At 34.9% G+C, this 18613-nt stretch overlaps 1 long non-coding RNA gene and 1 pseudogene across 1 annotated transcript; one reads left to right on the forward strand and one right to left on the reverse strand.

Moving 5' to 3' along the window:
* Positions 1-8760: 8760 nt before the first annotated feature.
* Positions 8761-9941, reverse strand: LOC126763985 (uncharacterized). The gene is made up of 3 exons (XR_007667738.1): positions 9507-9941; positions 9039-9447; positions 8761-8978 (listed from the first exon to the last, which is right to left on the reverse strand). It is a non-coding gene; the product is annotated as an uncharacterized LOC126763985 (long non-coding RNA).
* A 5061-nt stretch (positions 9942-15002) lies between these two features.
* LOC126764383 (uncharacterized) lies at positions 15003-16339 on the forward strand (annotated as a pseudogene).
* Positions 16340-18613: the final 2274 nt, after the last annotated feature.

Here is an 18613-nt window from a genome sequence, read left to right on the forward strand (position 1 = left end):
TCTTAGCTCTTCTCCAATTAGAACTGTCTCGACTTCATACACTAATATGTTTGAACTTGAGACTTTGGGTAAATCCCTTCAACCCCTATATAATGAAGATCATACATATTCTTCCTCTTTAGGTAACTCTCAAATAGTTAGCACTTGGGCAAATAGTAGGCAAACGCAAACAGATGAATATTTAACAGAAGGGACACCTAGAAAAAGAATGTATCGGGAGGAGTTAGACAAAAAATCGCAGGAAATAGAATTTTTACGCAATAAGGTGAGAGCTTTAGAGAATAAAATAGAAATTTTAGAAAATAATAAAAATGTGTCTATAGTAGGGCAGGAAGAAAATAGACAAATTTCAGAGCTATGCGGCAAACTTCCTCCACATATTGCGATATGTGTGAGAAATTGTTTAAAAAATGCACCCCCTACTTCGAAGGGTTATAGATATGATGGGGAATTAAAAACATTAGCTCTGGCTGTAAAATTTTTATCACCTATTGCGTTCAGGTATTTACAGCCCATTTTTAATTGGCCATCGCAAGTGACCCTCGAACAATTTGTTCAGGGTTGGCCACGTAACCCTGGCTGCAATTTTAGCAGCATTAAAGCCCTGGAGTTGAGAAGCCGTGGTTTCACTGACGCACAGAGATATGTTTCGATATGCTGTGACGAAATGTCTCTGAAAATTCACCTTCAGTATGAGAGAAATAGGGACTGGATTATTGGGTTGGAGGATTACGGTGATGGAAATCGTACCTCTCGAGTAGCTTCTAGTGTTTTAACACTTTTCGTCCAAGGTATTGGTGGAGAAACTTGGACCCACCCTTTAGCATATTTTTTTGTGCACAAAGCTTGCAAAGGAGATATAATGAAAAACATGTATTCGAAGCCATAGGTCAACTCCAGGGTATTGGATTGCGTCCCTACCAAATAGTTAGCGACCAAGGGTCAAATTTTATTAATTTTGCTAGGTTATTAGGAGTATGTAAAGAAAGGCCCTATTTCGAAGTGAATGACTCGGAAGTCATTTACTTTCTTGATTCTTCTCACCTTTTAAAAAGTACACGAAACTGCTTAGAAAATAAAAAAAATAAAGTCGTTGTAAATGGGCGCCCAGTTGAATGGTCGGATATCGTTCATATATATGAAAATTGTACCCCAAACGACATTAGTTGCACCCATAAATTGACCTCGGCACACATAGCCCCTAAACCGTTTCAAAAAATGAGCGTGCAATTAGCTTCTCAAGTTTTTAGTCATTCTGTTGAAAGTGCTATGTTCGCCATTTATAGCTCCGGGAAACTGAATACTTCTAAGTCTCCATCTTTTATTAACACAGCCGAGTTTGTCCTTTTTTTTGATAAATTATTCAATATTTTTAATAGTAATGCCTTTGGAGCAGTAAAATTTCTTTCTACGCAGAGGGGGGGGATTTGATGTGAGAATAACTCCGCAGCGTTTCTCATATCTTTTCAGACAAGCCTGGGGCATAGGGTATATTCGTTGTGTAGATAAAGGGAACTGCGAACTCTTGCCAGTTGACCAGTGTGAGTCATTTTCTAATAGCTCCCTCAAAAGCGCCTGCAGCGACGCTTTGGTTCAAAATACCTACCAATTCTACTTCATTTCAAAATATACAAATCGAGGTAAATGTGGACGTAGATGAAAGCAGCTTTCTACATAAAAATGCGTTTGTGTATTTTTGCGGTTATTTGTACTATAAATATTTTAAACAACATAATTGTTTAATGCCCTTGCCAAGATTTGATGGTGGTATTAATGAAGAAGATTTTTTCTTCACTTCAGAAAAGCAATATAGTAAATGCCAAATAGTAAAACCACCCCTTGAATTTATAGATTTTCTATCAAAAATCGAAGATATTTATACACAACATTTTGATTCTACTTGCCATGGGATCGGGTTTTCCCAAATATTATTTGAAACAAGTAAGGAAGGGCTAAGTTCGGGTGTCACCGAACATTTTTACTCTCGCATGATAAAGTGATAATCGAGATTTCATTATACGTCATTTACATATTTTTCAAATACCGTATTTTTGTAAAGTTTTATTCCGCTATCATCATTGGTTCCTAATGTACTATATATTATACAGAGAAGGCATCAGATGGAATTCAAAATAGCGTTATATTGGAAGAAGGCGTGGTTGTGAACCGATTTCACCTATATTTCGTACATGTCATCAGGGTGTTAAGAAAATATTATGTACCGAATATCATTGAAATCGGTCTAGTAGTTCCTGAGATATGGTTTTTGGTCCATAAGTGGGCGAGGCCACGCCCATTTTCACTTTTTCAAAAAAGCCTGGGTGCAGCTTCCTTCTCCAATTTCTTCCGTAAAATTTAGTGTTTCTGACGTTTTTTGTTAGTCGGTTAACGCACTTTTAGTGATTTTCAACATAACCTTTGTATGGGAGGTGGGCGTGGTTAATATCTGATTTCTTCTATTTTTGAACTGTATATGGAAATGCCTGAAGAAAACGACTCTGTAGAGTTTGGTTGGCATAGCTATAGTAGTTTCCGAGATACGTACAAAAAACTTAGTAGGGGGCGGGGCCACGCCCACTTTTCCAAAACAATTGCGTCCAAATATGCCCCTCCCTAATGCGATCCCTTGTGCCCAATTTCACTTTAATATCTTTATTTATGGCTTAGTTATGACACTTTATAGGTTTTCGGTTTCCGCCATTTTGTAGGCGTGGCAGTGGGCCGATTTTGCCCATCTTCGAACTTAACCTTCTTATGGAGCCAAGAAATACGTGTATCAAGTTTCATCATGATATCTCAATTTTTACTCAAGTTACAGCTTGCACGGACGGACGGACAGACGGACGGACAGACAGACATCCGGATTTCGACTCTACTCGTCACCCTGATCACTTTGGTATATATAACCCTATATCTGACTCTTTTAGTTTTAGAACTTACAAACAACCGTTATGTGAACAAAACTATAATACTCTCCTTAGCAACATTGTTGCGAGAGTATTAAAATGGTTAACGTAGAACCGTACTATTGTTGTGAAAATTGTAATTCTGATATTATAAAATGTCTATTCATTAGAATTAGAACATATTTCCTAGTAAACGCTTTTAATAAAAAAGTAAAACAAAGTGATTTTAAAAACGTAAAGTTCTTGTGTGTTACACATAAATAGTAATCACGTTCGTTTGTCTGTCTATATGAGTCGCAATTTATATGTATATATGTCTGTCAGTCTGAATTATTTTATATTTGTCAAAAGGTTTGTCTGTCGAAGGCCGCATTTCCAAAGTTACCTTGATCTGTGATTTGGAAATGAGAATTTTAGCGATTAGGTTTGTACGCTTATTATCAATATTTTTTTTTTTGTTTTTTAAGTGTTTTCGTGGACCAGGTATAGGACCCTTCTTTCCACCACTATTCCTTTGATAGGGTTTTTAATAAGTATTTCGCTGTGGGTGATTTAGAATATTTTGTAAATATTATTTATTACTTAGTAGATTGTTTTGAATATTACTGTTGTTGTTCCTGAATTGTACCTGATTTTTTATATTTATTTTAGTTTTTGTTTAAATAATTACAAGTTGATTGTTTTGACTTGTATTGTTAATGTATACATACAATGGAATTGTACCTGATTTTTTATATTTATTTTGGTTTTTGTTTAAATTTCCAGTTGATTGTTTTGACATATATTGTTAATGTTATATTTTTAATGTAATTAATATTCATGAATTGTACCTGATTTTAAATATTTATTTTTGTCTAGTCACATTTTTTATAATAAGTAGATTGATTTAAAACTGTATATATAAAAAGGGTGAAAATAGGCCTCCTGCGGAACCGAACACTCAGAGGTGGTGAGGAAGAGCAATAAATATCCAAAAAACTTTTGTTTTAAAAATATTCTTGTTTTCATTAATGTTTTCCGTTACAAATACTTTTTCACAAAAAAGTTGATCTAGTACATTTCTTTTAATTACATCTCTGTGGTTAAAAAAGGCAGATTTCGATCAGGTGATCTCAGCTGTGAAAAATTCTTGGAAAACAGCTGATTCTTTGGTTACTTGTAGGGTTATATCGGGTGATTTTTTAAGAGCTTGATAACTTTTTAAAAAAAAAAACGCATACAATTTGCAAAATCTCATCGGTTCTTTATTTGAAACGTTAGATTGGTTCATGACATTTACTTTTTGAAGATAATTTCATTTAAATGTTGACTCATGTGGTTTCAACAAGATGGCGCTACATGCCACACAGCTCGCGATTCTATGGCCATTTTGAGGGAAAACTTCGGAGAACAATTCATCTCAAGAAATGGACCCGTAAGTTGGCCACCAAGATCATGCGATTTAACGCCTTTAGACTATTTTTTGTGGGGCTACGTCAAGTCTAAAGTCTACAGAAATAAGCCAGCAACTATTCCAGCTTTGGAAGACAACATTTCCGAAGAAATTCGGGCTATTCCGGCCGAAATGCTCGAAAAAGTTGCCCAAAATTGGACTTTCCGAATGGACCACCTAAGACGCAGCCGCGGTCAACATTTAAATGAAATTATCTTCAAAAAGTAAATGTCATGAACCAATCTAACGTTTCAAATAAAGAACCGATGAGATTTTGCAAATTTTATGCGTTTTTTTTTAAAAAAAAGTTATCAAGCTCTTAAAAAATCACCCGATACAATGATGTTAATTCGTTGCTGGCTCGACAACGACTGTACGATAGAGCGTAAGCGTACGGGTGAAGTTAATTTGCACAATTGGGCTAAGAAATGCCGACCACTGGTCTACATGCAACAAATGTATGTATGTAAATATGTACATTCAATTCTTTATGCGAAATTTCCGTTGACGAGGACAAACAATGGCGAAGCTCATATTTTTTGTTTTCATGTCAAAGAATCAATGTGTCGAGAGGCTGGCGCGACGACAAAGCATCACAACAAAGGTGTTGTTGGTAGAAAATCCGAGCTGTGCCGAAAACACAAACGAACGATCGCCAATTGCCACTGCTTCCCTTGCCGCTGTAACAGCTTGTACAACAAACCAGCGTAAATATTTATGTATGTTTCTGTATGAGCTTGCATACATATCGACGCAGATTTTTGCAAGCCGCGTAACAATATTTTTTCATTTCTTGACAATTAGATGTGCCACATTCAGAGATACAGATTTTTGTAGTTTGTTAAAAATTAAAATATAATATGGCACATAAGCGAGTGCGGATACTTAAGCGAGTGGTATTAAACAATAATTTCTATGTATTTCAAAAAAACAAACCGCAAGATCAAGCAAGATATAGGCAGTTAAGAGGGATGATTTTCATTTAAGCGGAGTACTACTTAACCGGGATCCACTGTACACATAAATTGATTGGGTATTTAATAAATTATACAAAACACTAAATTAAACACTTTAAAAATGCATACATATATAAATGCTAAAAAGCAAAACCATTAATTAATTTACATAAACATTTATTTTGCCAAAATATGTTCGCTCAGTTCAATGAAATTTCATTTCACACTAATTTCGTCAAGTAATTATAGCGGTTTACTTCTGGCATCCCGCCTTTTCTGAAATCAGCTGATCGAAATTCCCTGATCTCCTTCGCTGTCAAATAATCAGGGAACGCGTTTGAGAGAAAAATGAGAGCCAATGCGAAAGTCTCGTATCATATTATCCATGCCTATTTTATGGGCGCGCAATGTAACTGAACAGTGAAAAACGCTACTCCCTTCTCTCTTTGACGTGGGATGACGTGAGAATTTACGACATTTGGATTTTTGCCGTAGAAACGTGGCAGCTGATTGCTCTCTCACAACGCAGGGTTGCCAATATCGATATACTGTAGTAATTATCAAAATTTATAATTCAATCTGTTCAATATATTACAATATGTTTGAAATTTTCTTAAAATAACTCAAAATCAGAGTCGAATGCTATTATTTATAAATATATAAACTATTTGTAATAGTTTGTTTTCAGTTTTGATATATTATATTGTAAAAAATTTTAATTGAAAACATAAATGTGCTCAGAACTATATATGCGTATAGTGCAATGGCAACATTGTTCAAATGTAAACAAGCGGCATTAAAATAAAGGTCAAATGAAAAGTTTATTGGATCGGTTCAAAAATTGAAATTACGTGTGTGCTAATAATATCTTGTAAACTATGGATGACGAAAAATTGATTGCTTTTGGTTGAGAATGAAAATGAGTTATTTAATAAGAGCAGTCCATATTAGACTTCTCCAGACCAAGAGGAGAAGGACCTGGCTTCGCTTGGAATATCCAATTGGCACCACGTAGCGAAAAGAAGAAACGACTGGCGCGCTGGTTTTAACTCGGCTATAATCGCGTAAGCGGTGTCTACGCCAGTTAAGAAGAAGAAGTCCATATTATAAGCTGCAAACGAGGAAAGATGCCTTGTGGGCTGAAATCGGGAAGGAGTTGAACGCAAGTGGTAAGTTGCTTTGTTATTTACAACTGTTTATGTTGTTAATAATAATTATTTATATTTATAAAGGAGAAATGTGTCGCCGTAGATGGGTAACACTTCGGGATCGGTACGGGAGGGAAGTTCGGAAGGCTAACGCCCCCAGCGGCAACGGGATGGAGTACCAAAAGCAGTGGCATTTGTTGGACGCAATGAAGTTATTTAAAATAAAAACTTAAATTTGCAGGGTTAGATTCTCACAAAATATTTGTGAAGCCGCTGTCGCCGATCAGGGTCAGTTGCAATCATCAACTGAAGACACTCGATTGCAGCCACATGGACATGCGCAGGAGGTGGAAGTGCCATCACCGCTATGGCCCTTGTCGCCTATAAGTCCAATTACGATATCGCTGCCGTCGCCATCGCCTCCTTTCGCCGTGGCGCAAGGATAAATTTTAAATAAAAAATGATCTCATGAACTAAAAAAAAATGGTATTTATTTTTCATAAGGTCCTCCAGGAGCATATGGTCCTCCTGTAATAGAGTCTAAATTGTTCTGGAATGGTACAGATCCTTCATTTATAAAATAGTTAGCAAGTCTCTCCCGTAAGTTAAACGTATTTGAAGGACCTCTATGCACCGATTGCTTTGGTCGCAAAGAGTTGTTTTCATTTTCCCGGCGCCACTCACCGGCATGAACAATGTTATGTCCTTCCAGCGATTGTGATCGTTCAACATTATAAAATTGTGTAAGGCTATGCAAGCCAACACAATTTTTTCACAATTTTCTGGATTACATTCAATCGTTGTTTTCAAAATTCTCCACCGAGCAGTCAATATACCAAAAGAATTTTCTATGACTCTTCGAGCGCGTGACAATCGATAATTGAAAATACGTATGTGTTAAATTAGCTCCAGGAAATGGGCGCATTAAATTATTTCATAATGGGAATGCAGCATCTCCAACGAAAAAGTAAGGAAAAGGTTCCGGTGACACGTCAGACAGTGGCACAGGTAGTGCCAAAGGCAGAGTGTTTTGTATTAATGCATGGACAAATGGAGGAAGTCGAAAGATTCCTGCATAAATAATAACAGAAATGCATTATACCTATACTATAATGTTAAACAATTTAATATACAGTACCTCCGTTACTTTGACTTCCATAGCTGCCAATACTAACTGCTGTGAACGTATATTTCGCATCACATACAGCCATCAAAACGATGCTAAAGAATTTTTTATAATTGTAAAAGATCGAATTGGAATTGGCCGGGCACTTAATAGCAACGTGCTTACCATCAATTGCACCGACACAATTCGGAATGTTCCACATATTATAAAAATCTTTTGCAATGTCCTTGTATTGAGACTGTTGGCTCGCTTACATAAATTGGGGAAAGTAGCTGCCAGATTACTTCACACGTCTCTAATATGATTTCGCGTACTGTTGACTCTCCTAACTTATAGCTCATACCTTATAGCTCATTATATAGCTTATACATGTATACGTATATTAATTTGCAAAACACAACTTACAGTAATACCAACGAGAGCCTTTCCTCGGGTCCAATCCGCTGCCATGGCTTCTTCAAGGATTTCCATACCAAATTCAGATGCAAATTATAGACGTCCGCCGGCATCCTTGTATGCAAAAAAAGTTGTTCTGGTTCGCTGTTTTTCATTACCAGAAAAGTTTTTATCTGGTAACCGCAAACGCCTCAGTTTTTATTGATTTGGCGAATTTTATACCTTCTCTTTCGTTTTTTGTTTTTATACTGTTTATATAAACTATATAAAGAGTACAATTCGCACAAATTTAAAAACATTTCACCACTATTGTCCACTTCCATATTGCTGCTGACACAATTTTTAGAATTGTATGAAATGTCAAACAAATGAAATGTAAACAAAAGAGAACAACTGATTTCGGCGTTTTTACCACGTTTGTCACTGTTCACACATTTTGCCGATGAGGAAGGAAAAGGAAGGAAGGCAGTAACGTTTTTCACTGGTTGTGCTTGTTTGCACAATTTTGCTAAGAAATGCCGACCACTGGTTTAAGGTTATCTTATCTGTAAATTTATGAGGTGATTTCACCCCCGGCCATTAAAAAGCTCTGTTGTGCCATTCTGAATATAAAAACACTTCTAATAGTTTTTGACAAAACCATTATATGGGGAGTAGAGTTCGCAAACCATGGATAGTTGCAACCATCGATAGTAAGCGATAGTATACTTACCATCGATGGTAAAAGTTCTTCTTCGTACAAAGGAAATCAATGAAATTAAAATTTAAGTTAATACGCATACTAAGGACAAAAAAATATTGTTATGATAATAATTATTATTTATTTTTGAATAATCCAAAGTTTCCATAACAGAAAATTAGCATATTAACATTTTCTGATTTTAAGCGAGTTTGCCGGTCTGTCATCAGCATTCCACACTTGCTAAAAATGCGCTCTGATTTCATAGATGTTTTTGCAATACACAAGTATTTAGGCATACAATCTTTTATTGCATTTAATTCATCGCCTGCAAACTGAAAGTATAATTGCTCAGATCTTAGAATGTTTACCTTTTAATTATAATTATATAATACCTTCAAAAAAAGAAGTGGATCTTCACTGGTCTTAATGTCTTTCATAATATTGCCTCAGCATTATTACTTTATCTGAACGTGAGTTTTTTACTTTTTCCGTCACGCGCATGTCTATGACATCAAGCAAAGATGAACTGGTGTAGTCTGCGCCGTGAATTGCTTTCTCACGTAAAGATGGCACTTCCTGCTTTAAGCAACTAACAGACTTTTGTGTATTAGTCTCAGATTCGAAACCTTATTTTTTGAAACGTGGGTCGAGTAATGTACCCATCCGCGATGGTGTTCTCGATTCAAATGTAGATAATACTTTTGTTATTCCACAAAGCAAATCTGGGCACAAAATTGTGGCTTCCGATGATGTTAATGAAACATTAAAATTATTTTCACGTACTTAATTATTTCCAGAAACCTGTATTTTAAATTATATAAATTAGTTTGTAAATCTTAAACATTTATTATAGTTTTTACCATTTCTGTTGCTTCATGAAATATTTCTAACAAACTTAGCATCTCAGACAAAACGGATATTTCGTCTGCTGCAATGGCTTTTTTGGTACCTATTATACACTCGAAAACATTACCACTTAAAATTTTAAAGTGTTGTGCATATTTAACAACACTTTATAATGGTACCTTTTGCGGTATTGAAATTTTTTATTTGGAAACACATAAGTAAATGACATGTCATTTATCAATAATCATGTGGAAGTTAGTGAGCTATGCAAAAGGAGCGCTAAATGTAAAAGACTGACATGTGATGAAAAACTGATATTTTTAATTTTTAAGCTATTGCATAGCTTCTATCGCGGGCCTTGAGCGCGGAGACCGAATCCAGAAATTCCGTAACGAAAAAAACCTCACGCTCCACGACACATGCATATGTTCATATATTCTTTCTTTGGCACATTTGTCTGTATGTTTACGAAAGCAAATGCGAGCAATATACATATGTACATACATTTATAATAACAAATGTCGCACGCTATTTTCGCAAGAATGATAGAGACAAAGATTGCGCAATGACGAGTTCAAATTTTGTTCGTTCTGCGCATCTACGTCACGGTTGACCAACGTACAATCAGCTGATTTTCAGTTGGTTGTTTTTCTTTGCAATAAGAAGCAATTTTGTATTGCAGGCATACAAAATCATGAATATCATCAAATTTAACATCAATATAAGTGAATATTAATAAAAGATATCAATATAAGTGAATATTTTATAGTGAACATTTACCTACATATTCATTTAATTGAATTTTCATTGTATTATTTAATTTTGTCTCTTTGCTGTGTTTGTTTCAACCATATACATTTATGTACATAAAAAGATTGAATATTTTGTAACCAAGTACCAATTTATTGTTTTATTTAATTTTTTTTTACTAAACATATGTTCAACTATGTTTTTATTTAAGGAACGAATCCTAAAATACATTCTAGCTCTGAAATATATTTTTTTTATTTTCGAGCTACAATTTACAAAATCACTTAAATCTATGTGTTTCTGGACTTAATTTGTACATATGTATATGCAATTCATTACCATAGACGTCGTCAAATATTGCTTGCAAGGCTCTCATATGCTCCATCAACATATCTGTTGGTTTTGAGAGTCCTCCTTCAGAAAGGTGATCTACCCAAGTATGGGACGAACAATTTTCGGAATTGGCACAAATTTCAGGGTTGTCTTTACCAAGTTTGTGGCAGATGTACTCTGCCAAATTCTCAAGTCCGTCGTTGTTGAGAATCTCCAAGTCATCATTTTTTTCGATTGGGTCAGTGGAATTCAGATCAATTGACACACGTTGAAAAATATTACCTGCAAAAATATAATAAACATACATATGTACATGCGTATCAATAAATGGAATAAATTGTTAGTTATTATTAGTAGTATAATTAGGATAAAAAACAGTGGTTAGTATGCAAAAACTTAGTTTGTCGGTATTCTTCAAGATTGTTGTCAACATCTCTTTTTTGGAACGAGACTCCATCCTCTTCTGCCGTTCATTAGCCTCTGCAGGAGCAGTGGTTAACGTGGGAAAAGCGCTGGGTAGAAACTTCGTTGGATTCCGCGAACTCAAACCTGCAAGAGTGTTGGGTTATATAAGTAAAATTATTGTTATCAAAATGCTATAATTACCCATTTCAAACTGCAAATTTCTTTCGAAAGCTTCCGGCGCAAAGTGCACTTCACAAACGCACGCATTTTTAACGTTAATTTTGTTCGTCCGACGACAAAAATGAATCCATTGTTTTAATTATCCTTAGGGAAATGAAAAAATCTCCACCTCGTAGCACTATTATTACCATTTTTATTATTACAACCGAACACTGCACAGCGCATTTTAAAAATATAGAATTTAACAATTAATATAACACTTGAAAACAGAATTCGAATTCACTTTCAATAGCGCGGGCGAATAATAAGTCAACCGTGACGTCAGCAAGAACAGCTGATTGAAAGCAAACATGCGCATTGCGTAATCTCTTTCTCTATCATTCTTGCTTCTTTCGCATTTACGTTGTCACGGTCAACCAATGGCCGAAACTCGCGTTTTATCAAAGAGTCAAGTGCTGAACACATGTAGCACGACAGACTGCTAGCGACATATGTCAAATATAAAAATACACACGTTCTTAGGGACACAGTTATGTAGTTGTGCAGCTGCCTCAATACCTGTGTCCCTAAGAACGTGTGAATTCTAATATCTATCGCGCTCATTGGTTCAGCACTTGTGTGATGATAGAAATCCAAACTGTGCCGAAAAAAATAAACGAATGGCCGCCTATTGACCGCTTCCCTTGCCGCTGTAACAGCTTCACCCACAAACTAGCGTAAATATGTATGCATATGTATGAGCTTGCATACATATCGACGCAGATTTTTGCGAGTCACGGAAAAATATTTTAGAATGGACAAATATTATAAATCCACAACTCCGTTGTTGCCACTTTTCTGACTTCTTTCTGTGAAGAAGCATCAGAAATTTGTTCAATTTATGATTTTTAGCTTTTGCCATCGTCGCGAAAAGACGCTTGTAGGCAAAGGCATGCTCGGGGAGATGTTACGGCGTCTGTTTTTATGAATGAAGCGACTTCGCTTTTAGAATTTGCGCCTGCGTTTATGAATGAAATCGTTTTTGTTGTAACATTTACTACATTTGGGCTTCGCCAATTCGGCTGCCACTTTTAATGCTTCTGCTATTTGAGCAATTGTTGTTTTTGTAGAACAATGCTTCAATTTTTTGTTGGTGACATATTCACATGTGTACGCATATGTATGTATGCATGCTTGTGCATTATTTGTTCGGAAGTTTATACAAATAAATGTATGTACATTAGGGTGATTCAAAATTTTTTTTTTTTCAATTGGTACTCGCAAAAATAGGTTCCTAGACACCTCTAAGAAAGCCTCTCCAAATATGAGTTTTTAATTGTAACGGGAAGGTCCTCCGCCTAACGGTTTTCTATTTTTTCTTATTATCAGATTGAAAAATTTATATCTCGCTTCCAACTACCTGAAAAAATATCTTGCTCCTTGGATTTTGTAGGAAATTGAATGCTCTACAAAAAAGGTCAATTATGATTTTTCGTAAACCCAACCGTTTAAAAGATATTAACGGTTGAAGTTTGATTATTTTTGGGAAAATTTTTTATTTCTTATGAATTTTATAACTCAATGAAAAAAATCATTATGAATAAGGTTTTTGGAGAGGCTTTCTTAGAGGTGTCTAGGAACCTATTTTTCAGAGTATCAAACGAAAAAAAAAATTTTTTTTTTTGATCCACTTTAATATGCATTGATGTTTGACGATGAATATCCCGTAAACGCTTAACTTAATCGAAATATCTTAATAGACGATTTTTATAGAGCAGTAAATTTCCTACAAAACTATGTGTTTCATTATTCATAATAATTTTTTTTCATTGCGTTATAAAATTAATAATAAATAAAGAATTTTTCCAAAAATAGTCAAATTTCAACCGTTAATATCTTTTAAACGGTTGGGTGTACGAAAAAATCATAAGAGACCATATTTTAGAGCATTCAATTTCCTACAAAACCTAATTAACAAGAAATTTTTTCAAGTAGTTGGAAGCGAGATATAAATTTTTCTATCTGATAATAAGAAAAAATAGAAAACCGTTAGGCGGAGGACCTTCCCGTTAGAATTAAAAACTCATATTTGGAGAGGCTTTCTTAGAGGTGTCTAGGAACCTATTTTTGCGGGTACCAATTGAAAAAAAAAAATTTTTTTTGAATCACCCTAATGTATGTACATACATCTACACTAATATTGTGAAGCTGAAGAGTTTGTTTGTTTGTTTGTTTGAACGCGCTAATCTCCGAAACTACTGGTTCGAATTGAATAATGCTTTTTGTGTGGGATAGTCCATTTATCGATGAAGGCTATAGGCTATTTAGCATCACGCTGCGACCAATAGGAGCAAAGAAACAGTGGTAAATGTGTAAAAAACGGGGGAAATTATTTATCTTTGAGGGCTTCCGTTTCTTGCGCTGCGAAGCGGTTTATGAAAATTTTGAAGAGCCAACATATCCCATTTACACATATGCCGACGGCATTTTCATTTCGGTAATATGAAATTTAGAAGAGCGAGTATTAAGACGGTTGTGTTGTGTTATATTATGAAAATAAAGTACATTTTCAAAATAACATTTTTCCAAAAAATTTATATTTAGTTTAATATTGTTAATTTACAGAATAGTTATGCAAATCGGGTTGGGAATGAGCGAAGTCTTAAATTTAATAAACTTATACAAGCATAAATCAAAATATCATTTCTCATTTTAAATTTATTATTTTAATTGGTATATAAAATTTATGCCACAATTATTATATAGTAGTCCAAAAATATGAATTCTTATTTTTCCCAGAAATACATTTGTAAAAAAAGGATCTTTATCCTTTTTTTGTTTTCCACATAAAAGATTTAAGGAGTTCAAGAGCTCAAAACGTGCGCTACATCAGCTACCTACCCGACGGCATTTCGTAATGTGATAAAATAAATTTTTCAAGAGCTCAAAGCATGCGCTACATCCGCTCGAACCTACCTACCCTACGCCTTTGCGCAAATGATTATATTATGATAGCAAATGCCCACATACAGATTTGGCAATGGCAATAGCAATAGATTTGACACTTATAGCCTTGACAGACGACAGCGTTAACCCTGATTAACTGCGCACTTATTCAGATCCAAATTTATAGGTGACAGACACCAGCGATGCGAGTTAGCGAACATCTGATTGGCATATTAATAACATTTTTAATTTGCTAAAACAAAAATGGATAGAAGACAAGCATTGCGATTGTTAGCCGCACAGATGGTGCAAAACCACAATTTGTTAAACAAAAGTATAAATACATTACTATTAAAACCGCTTCAAAAGATTAAATTGATGAATGAATTGACAAAAGCTATACTGGAAACTAGTACCAAAGTGGCGTCTTCAGAAATAAGGGAAAGAAGCGCCTGGAAATTTGTAAGTTTAATATATTGTATATTGAATATTAATATTTTATACCCCTCATTTATATATGTTATTAATAAAAGGACCGCAATGGCACTTTTTGGGAGTACGATGTCAAAAAGATGGATGACATCCGATGTAAAGAAAACATTCGTGTAAATAAATAAAGAAGCTTTTCACAAAGTATGTGAAAAGATTAAGGCAATCGGAAAGTTCAACAACAACATGCGACTTTGTATTCCACTTCAGAAAAGAGTGGCTATTGCGTTGTATGCGTTAGGTTCTTCAGCGGAATACAGAACTGTAGCAAGTTTATTTGGCGTAGGACGCACCACAGTTGGGGAAATAGTTGTGGATTTTTGCAAAGCTGTGTGCACAAATTTATCGGACTGCATCAATTCCTATCCCCCAAGCACAGAAGAAGTAGAACGAAATGTACAAGGCTTTGCACACCTTGGTTTTCCGCAATGTTTTGCCACATTGAGGTTCAACCGAAAAAGGACGATGCGATCGATTATTACAATTATAAGGGGTAGTATTCGGTTGTTCTGCTGGCAAGTTGCGACTATAGGTAAATTTCATATACTTATTGGAAATATTTATATAAATCCTTTCACTATTTTATAGATCAAAATTTACATATATACATGTTGGGTCAACTGGAAGAAATAACGACTCTTACATTTTTGAAGGTAGTTCCTTAAAGAAATTTCATGAAACCGCTGACATTTTTGCTCAGGGCATCAAATTGATTGGAGATGTTAACATCCCCGTATTACTTATTGGCGATTCAGCCTTTCGATTGTCGCGTTACATGATGAAGCCTTTTCCATATTCACCAAATCAACCAGTGTTAGAAAAAACATTTAACTATCGTTTATCCAAATGTCGCAGAGTTATAGAGAATGCTTTCGGTCAACTAAAAGCCCGATTTAGAAAAATTGGCAGAGGTTTACCGGTAGCTCCAAAAGACGTTAACGTTATTATACATGCATGCTGTATTTTCCACAATTTCCTAAAAATTGAAAATGATGAAATTCCTTCTTCGTGGATCTAAGATGCTGCAGAAATAATTACAGAAATTCAACCACATCACACTACAAGAGCTGGGGAAAATGATGTAACAGCATCGGATATTAGAAATGCAATAGCTCTGAGTTTTCGTGAGTATAGATGTATTGAGTAGCAGAAAACAAATATTTGTACACATAATTACAAACATCCGTTTTTTAAAGAGATCATTTTTTATTTAAATTCATTTTTTTGCTACATTATATAATGTTTTAAGACTAGAAAATATCAAAAAATTTCATTAAATAATGGTTTAGGACTAGAAAAAACGATAAAATTATTTTATTTTTTTTTTTTTGGGATAACAAAATATTTCAAACTAGAAAAAAACGATAAAATTATTTTAAACTTAAAGTTTCTCTGCGATTTTCTCCATAAGGGTTAAAAATCTTTCAGACAAATTATTGTGCTGTCGAACAGTCCGAATTACTTCCTCTGAAACGTGCTTTGTTTCATCCGCTACCCTTTCCAATACGTCAGTTTGTTTATTTAAAACCTTTAACAACTCGGCGCTAAAATTACGTTTTCTTGTTGCAGATGAAGGTGATGATGATGGCATCGGACATGATGGTGATGGCATCGGACATGATTGTGATGGCAACGGACATGATGGCGATGGCAACCGAGGTGATAATGATGGGTCGGACGGCGGCAACAATTGGGTTAATGTTGAATTCTAAAAAAAAATGAACTAAAATGAAAATGAAATAAAATAAATTAGCTCACCTCGGAATATGTCTCTATGTACAAAGTCGAATTAACGGCAGTACACTCTACTATGCGATGCACAGCATTATAATGTCTCCCAGGCGAGAGACTACCACCAGAAGGGCCAATTTTGGTTTTCTCCTTTGTGAAAGTAGAGTTATTAATGTGTTAAAAGAAGAAATGTAATTATTGAAAAACCTCACTTGTATTTCTTTGTCATGTTTTTCACTTTGCAGTGAATTTCCTCGGCGGTGTATTTTTGTGCCATTTCCTGCGAAATTGTATATATGAGCATTTCGCTTTGCACGCCGGAGGTCGTGGGAACGTGCCTCCCACTTTTCCAGCAGATCCAACTCATCCTTTAAAGTCCACCCTGAACGCTTTTTTCGGCCAGCCATCTGAAATTAAAACAAAGATAATAATTTTCGTTTAGAAGGCAATGCAAAATACTAAAATTACTTACTTTTTATCTTTAATCGTCGCCTTTCAAAATAACCTTGTTTACATTTAAACGTAAAACAGCTATCACTGTTCTTATTTTTCATTCACAATAGAATACAGCTGTCAATTATTAACAATGTTGCCAACGAAAATCCCACAAATACCCTAAAATTTTGAGAGTTTTGTTTGGATTCAGCAACGGAGTTAGCTGTGGTAACTCCTGAATTAATCCCGAAAAATGCAGTTAATCCGGTTTAACGCTGCCGTCTGTCAGGGCTATAAGTAAGAGTAGTTTGCCCCGTAAGATAGGTCGTATCAGCTGAAGCGCTGAACACATAGAGAGCGACAGACTGCAAACTACATCTGTCAAATATTAAAATACACACGTGTTTATGGGCAGTGTTAATTTGACAGCTGCACGACTACACGACTGCAGGCCGACAGTTGTCGTTCTCGCTAACTTCAATATCCTCCTATATTTGCCAAATACAGTACGACGACAGTAGAGTTGACAGTAGAATGGAAGATAGAGAGATGAGGTAGAGTGGTGATGCCACTAATATGTAAAATGTAAAATTATTCACAGCTCTAACAAATTTGAAGTTATTTTACATATAAAAGCATAAAATAGCTCTATTATATCATTTGTAATAACAATTGATAATTTAAAGCAAAAATATTAACCTATTTACTTATTTTTTGTATAAAAAATTTCACTTTGAACAAAATATTAAAATTTCATTGAAGTGAAAGGAATTAGCATGACCACAACGAAATTGTGTACATACAAAATGGACAACTGCGTTGTTTTGTGTACATGCCGGCCATTGTGTTATTGTTGCTTCTTAAAATGTACATGTAGTAAGATGAACAACGACGTTTTCAGTTCACTGTCGTGCCAGAGAACTTAAAAGTATAGAGAAGGTGCAAATCGAAATCTGTATGATGGTTCGATTGCGCGGCTAACAGAGCTGATAGAATCAGATGAAGGAATTCGCCGTGCTCTGGCTATTTAGCAGAATTGAGCACGTGCAGTGGCAGATATATATGTAAAATGACTGAGAATAAATAAAGAGAATTGCTTTGTAGAAAAATATACAAAATATACAGTCACACAGAGATTGTAAAAAAACATTCTCTGAGTGACATATGCATGCTTATATTGTATTATATGAACCATTGTCACATATGGGTGATTACTTTGTATTATAGGAACCATTGTTTTCCGAAAAATTGTAAAAATTTTATGTGATAAAATTAAATAAAAAATAATTTTAAATAAATTATTATTTCAAAAATTATATTAATTTCGTCTATTATAAAATGAACTTAAATGTGCTCATATGAACACTTCCATTCATTCCTTTCATTTCTTCAAAAAAAATTAATGACCTTCATGAAATATGCATATTCGCATTATTTCGTTATCATTTCCATATTTGTACCAATAGAATTTCTATGGCATATACATACATACATATGTATATCATTTCTTTGGCACATTTGTCTGTATGTTTACGAAAGCAAATGCGAGCCACATACATATGTACATACATCATAATAGCAAGTGTCGCAGGCATCTTTCGCATCTCTGTTGTCACGGTCAACCAATGGCCGAAACTGGCGTTTTGTCAAAGAGTCAAGTGCTGACCACATTGAGCGCGAATACACACGTTCTTATGGACACAGTTATATAGTTGTGAAGCTGCCTCAATAAATGTGTCCCTGAGAACGTGTGTATTCTAATATTTGACAAATGTCGCTTGCAGTCTGTCGCGCTCATTGTGTTCAGCACTTGTGTGATGATAGAAAATCCAAGCTGTGCCGAAAAAAATAAACGAATGGCCGCCAATTGTCA

This window comes from Bactrocera neohumeralis, unplaced genomic scaffold (genome assembly GCF_024586455.1).
Source record: "Bactrocera neohumeralis isolate Rockhampton unplaced genomic scaffold, APGP_CSIRO_Bneo_wtdbg2-racon-allhic-juicebox.fasta_v2 cluster09, whole genome shotgun sequence".
Taxonomy (NCBI): Eukaryota; Metazoa; Arthropoda; class Insecta; order Diptera; family Tephritidae; genus Bactrocera; species Bactrocera neohumeralis.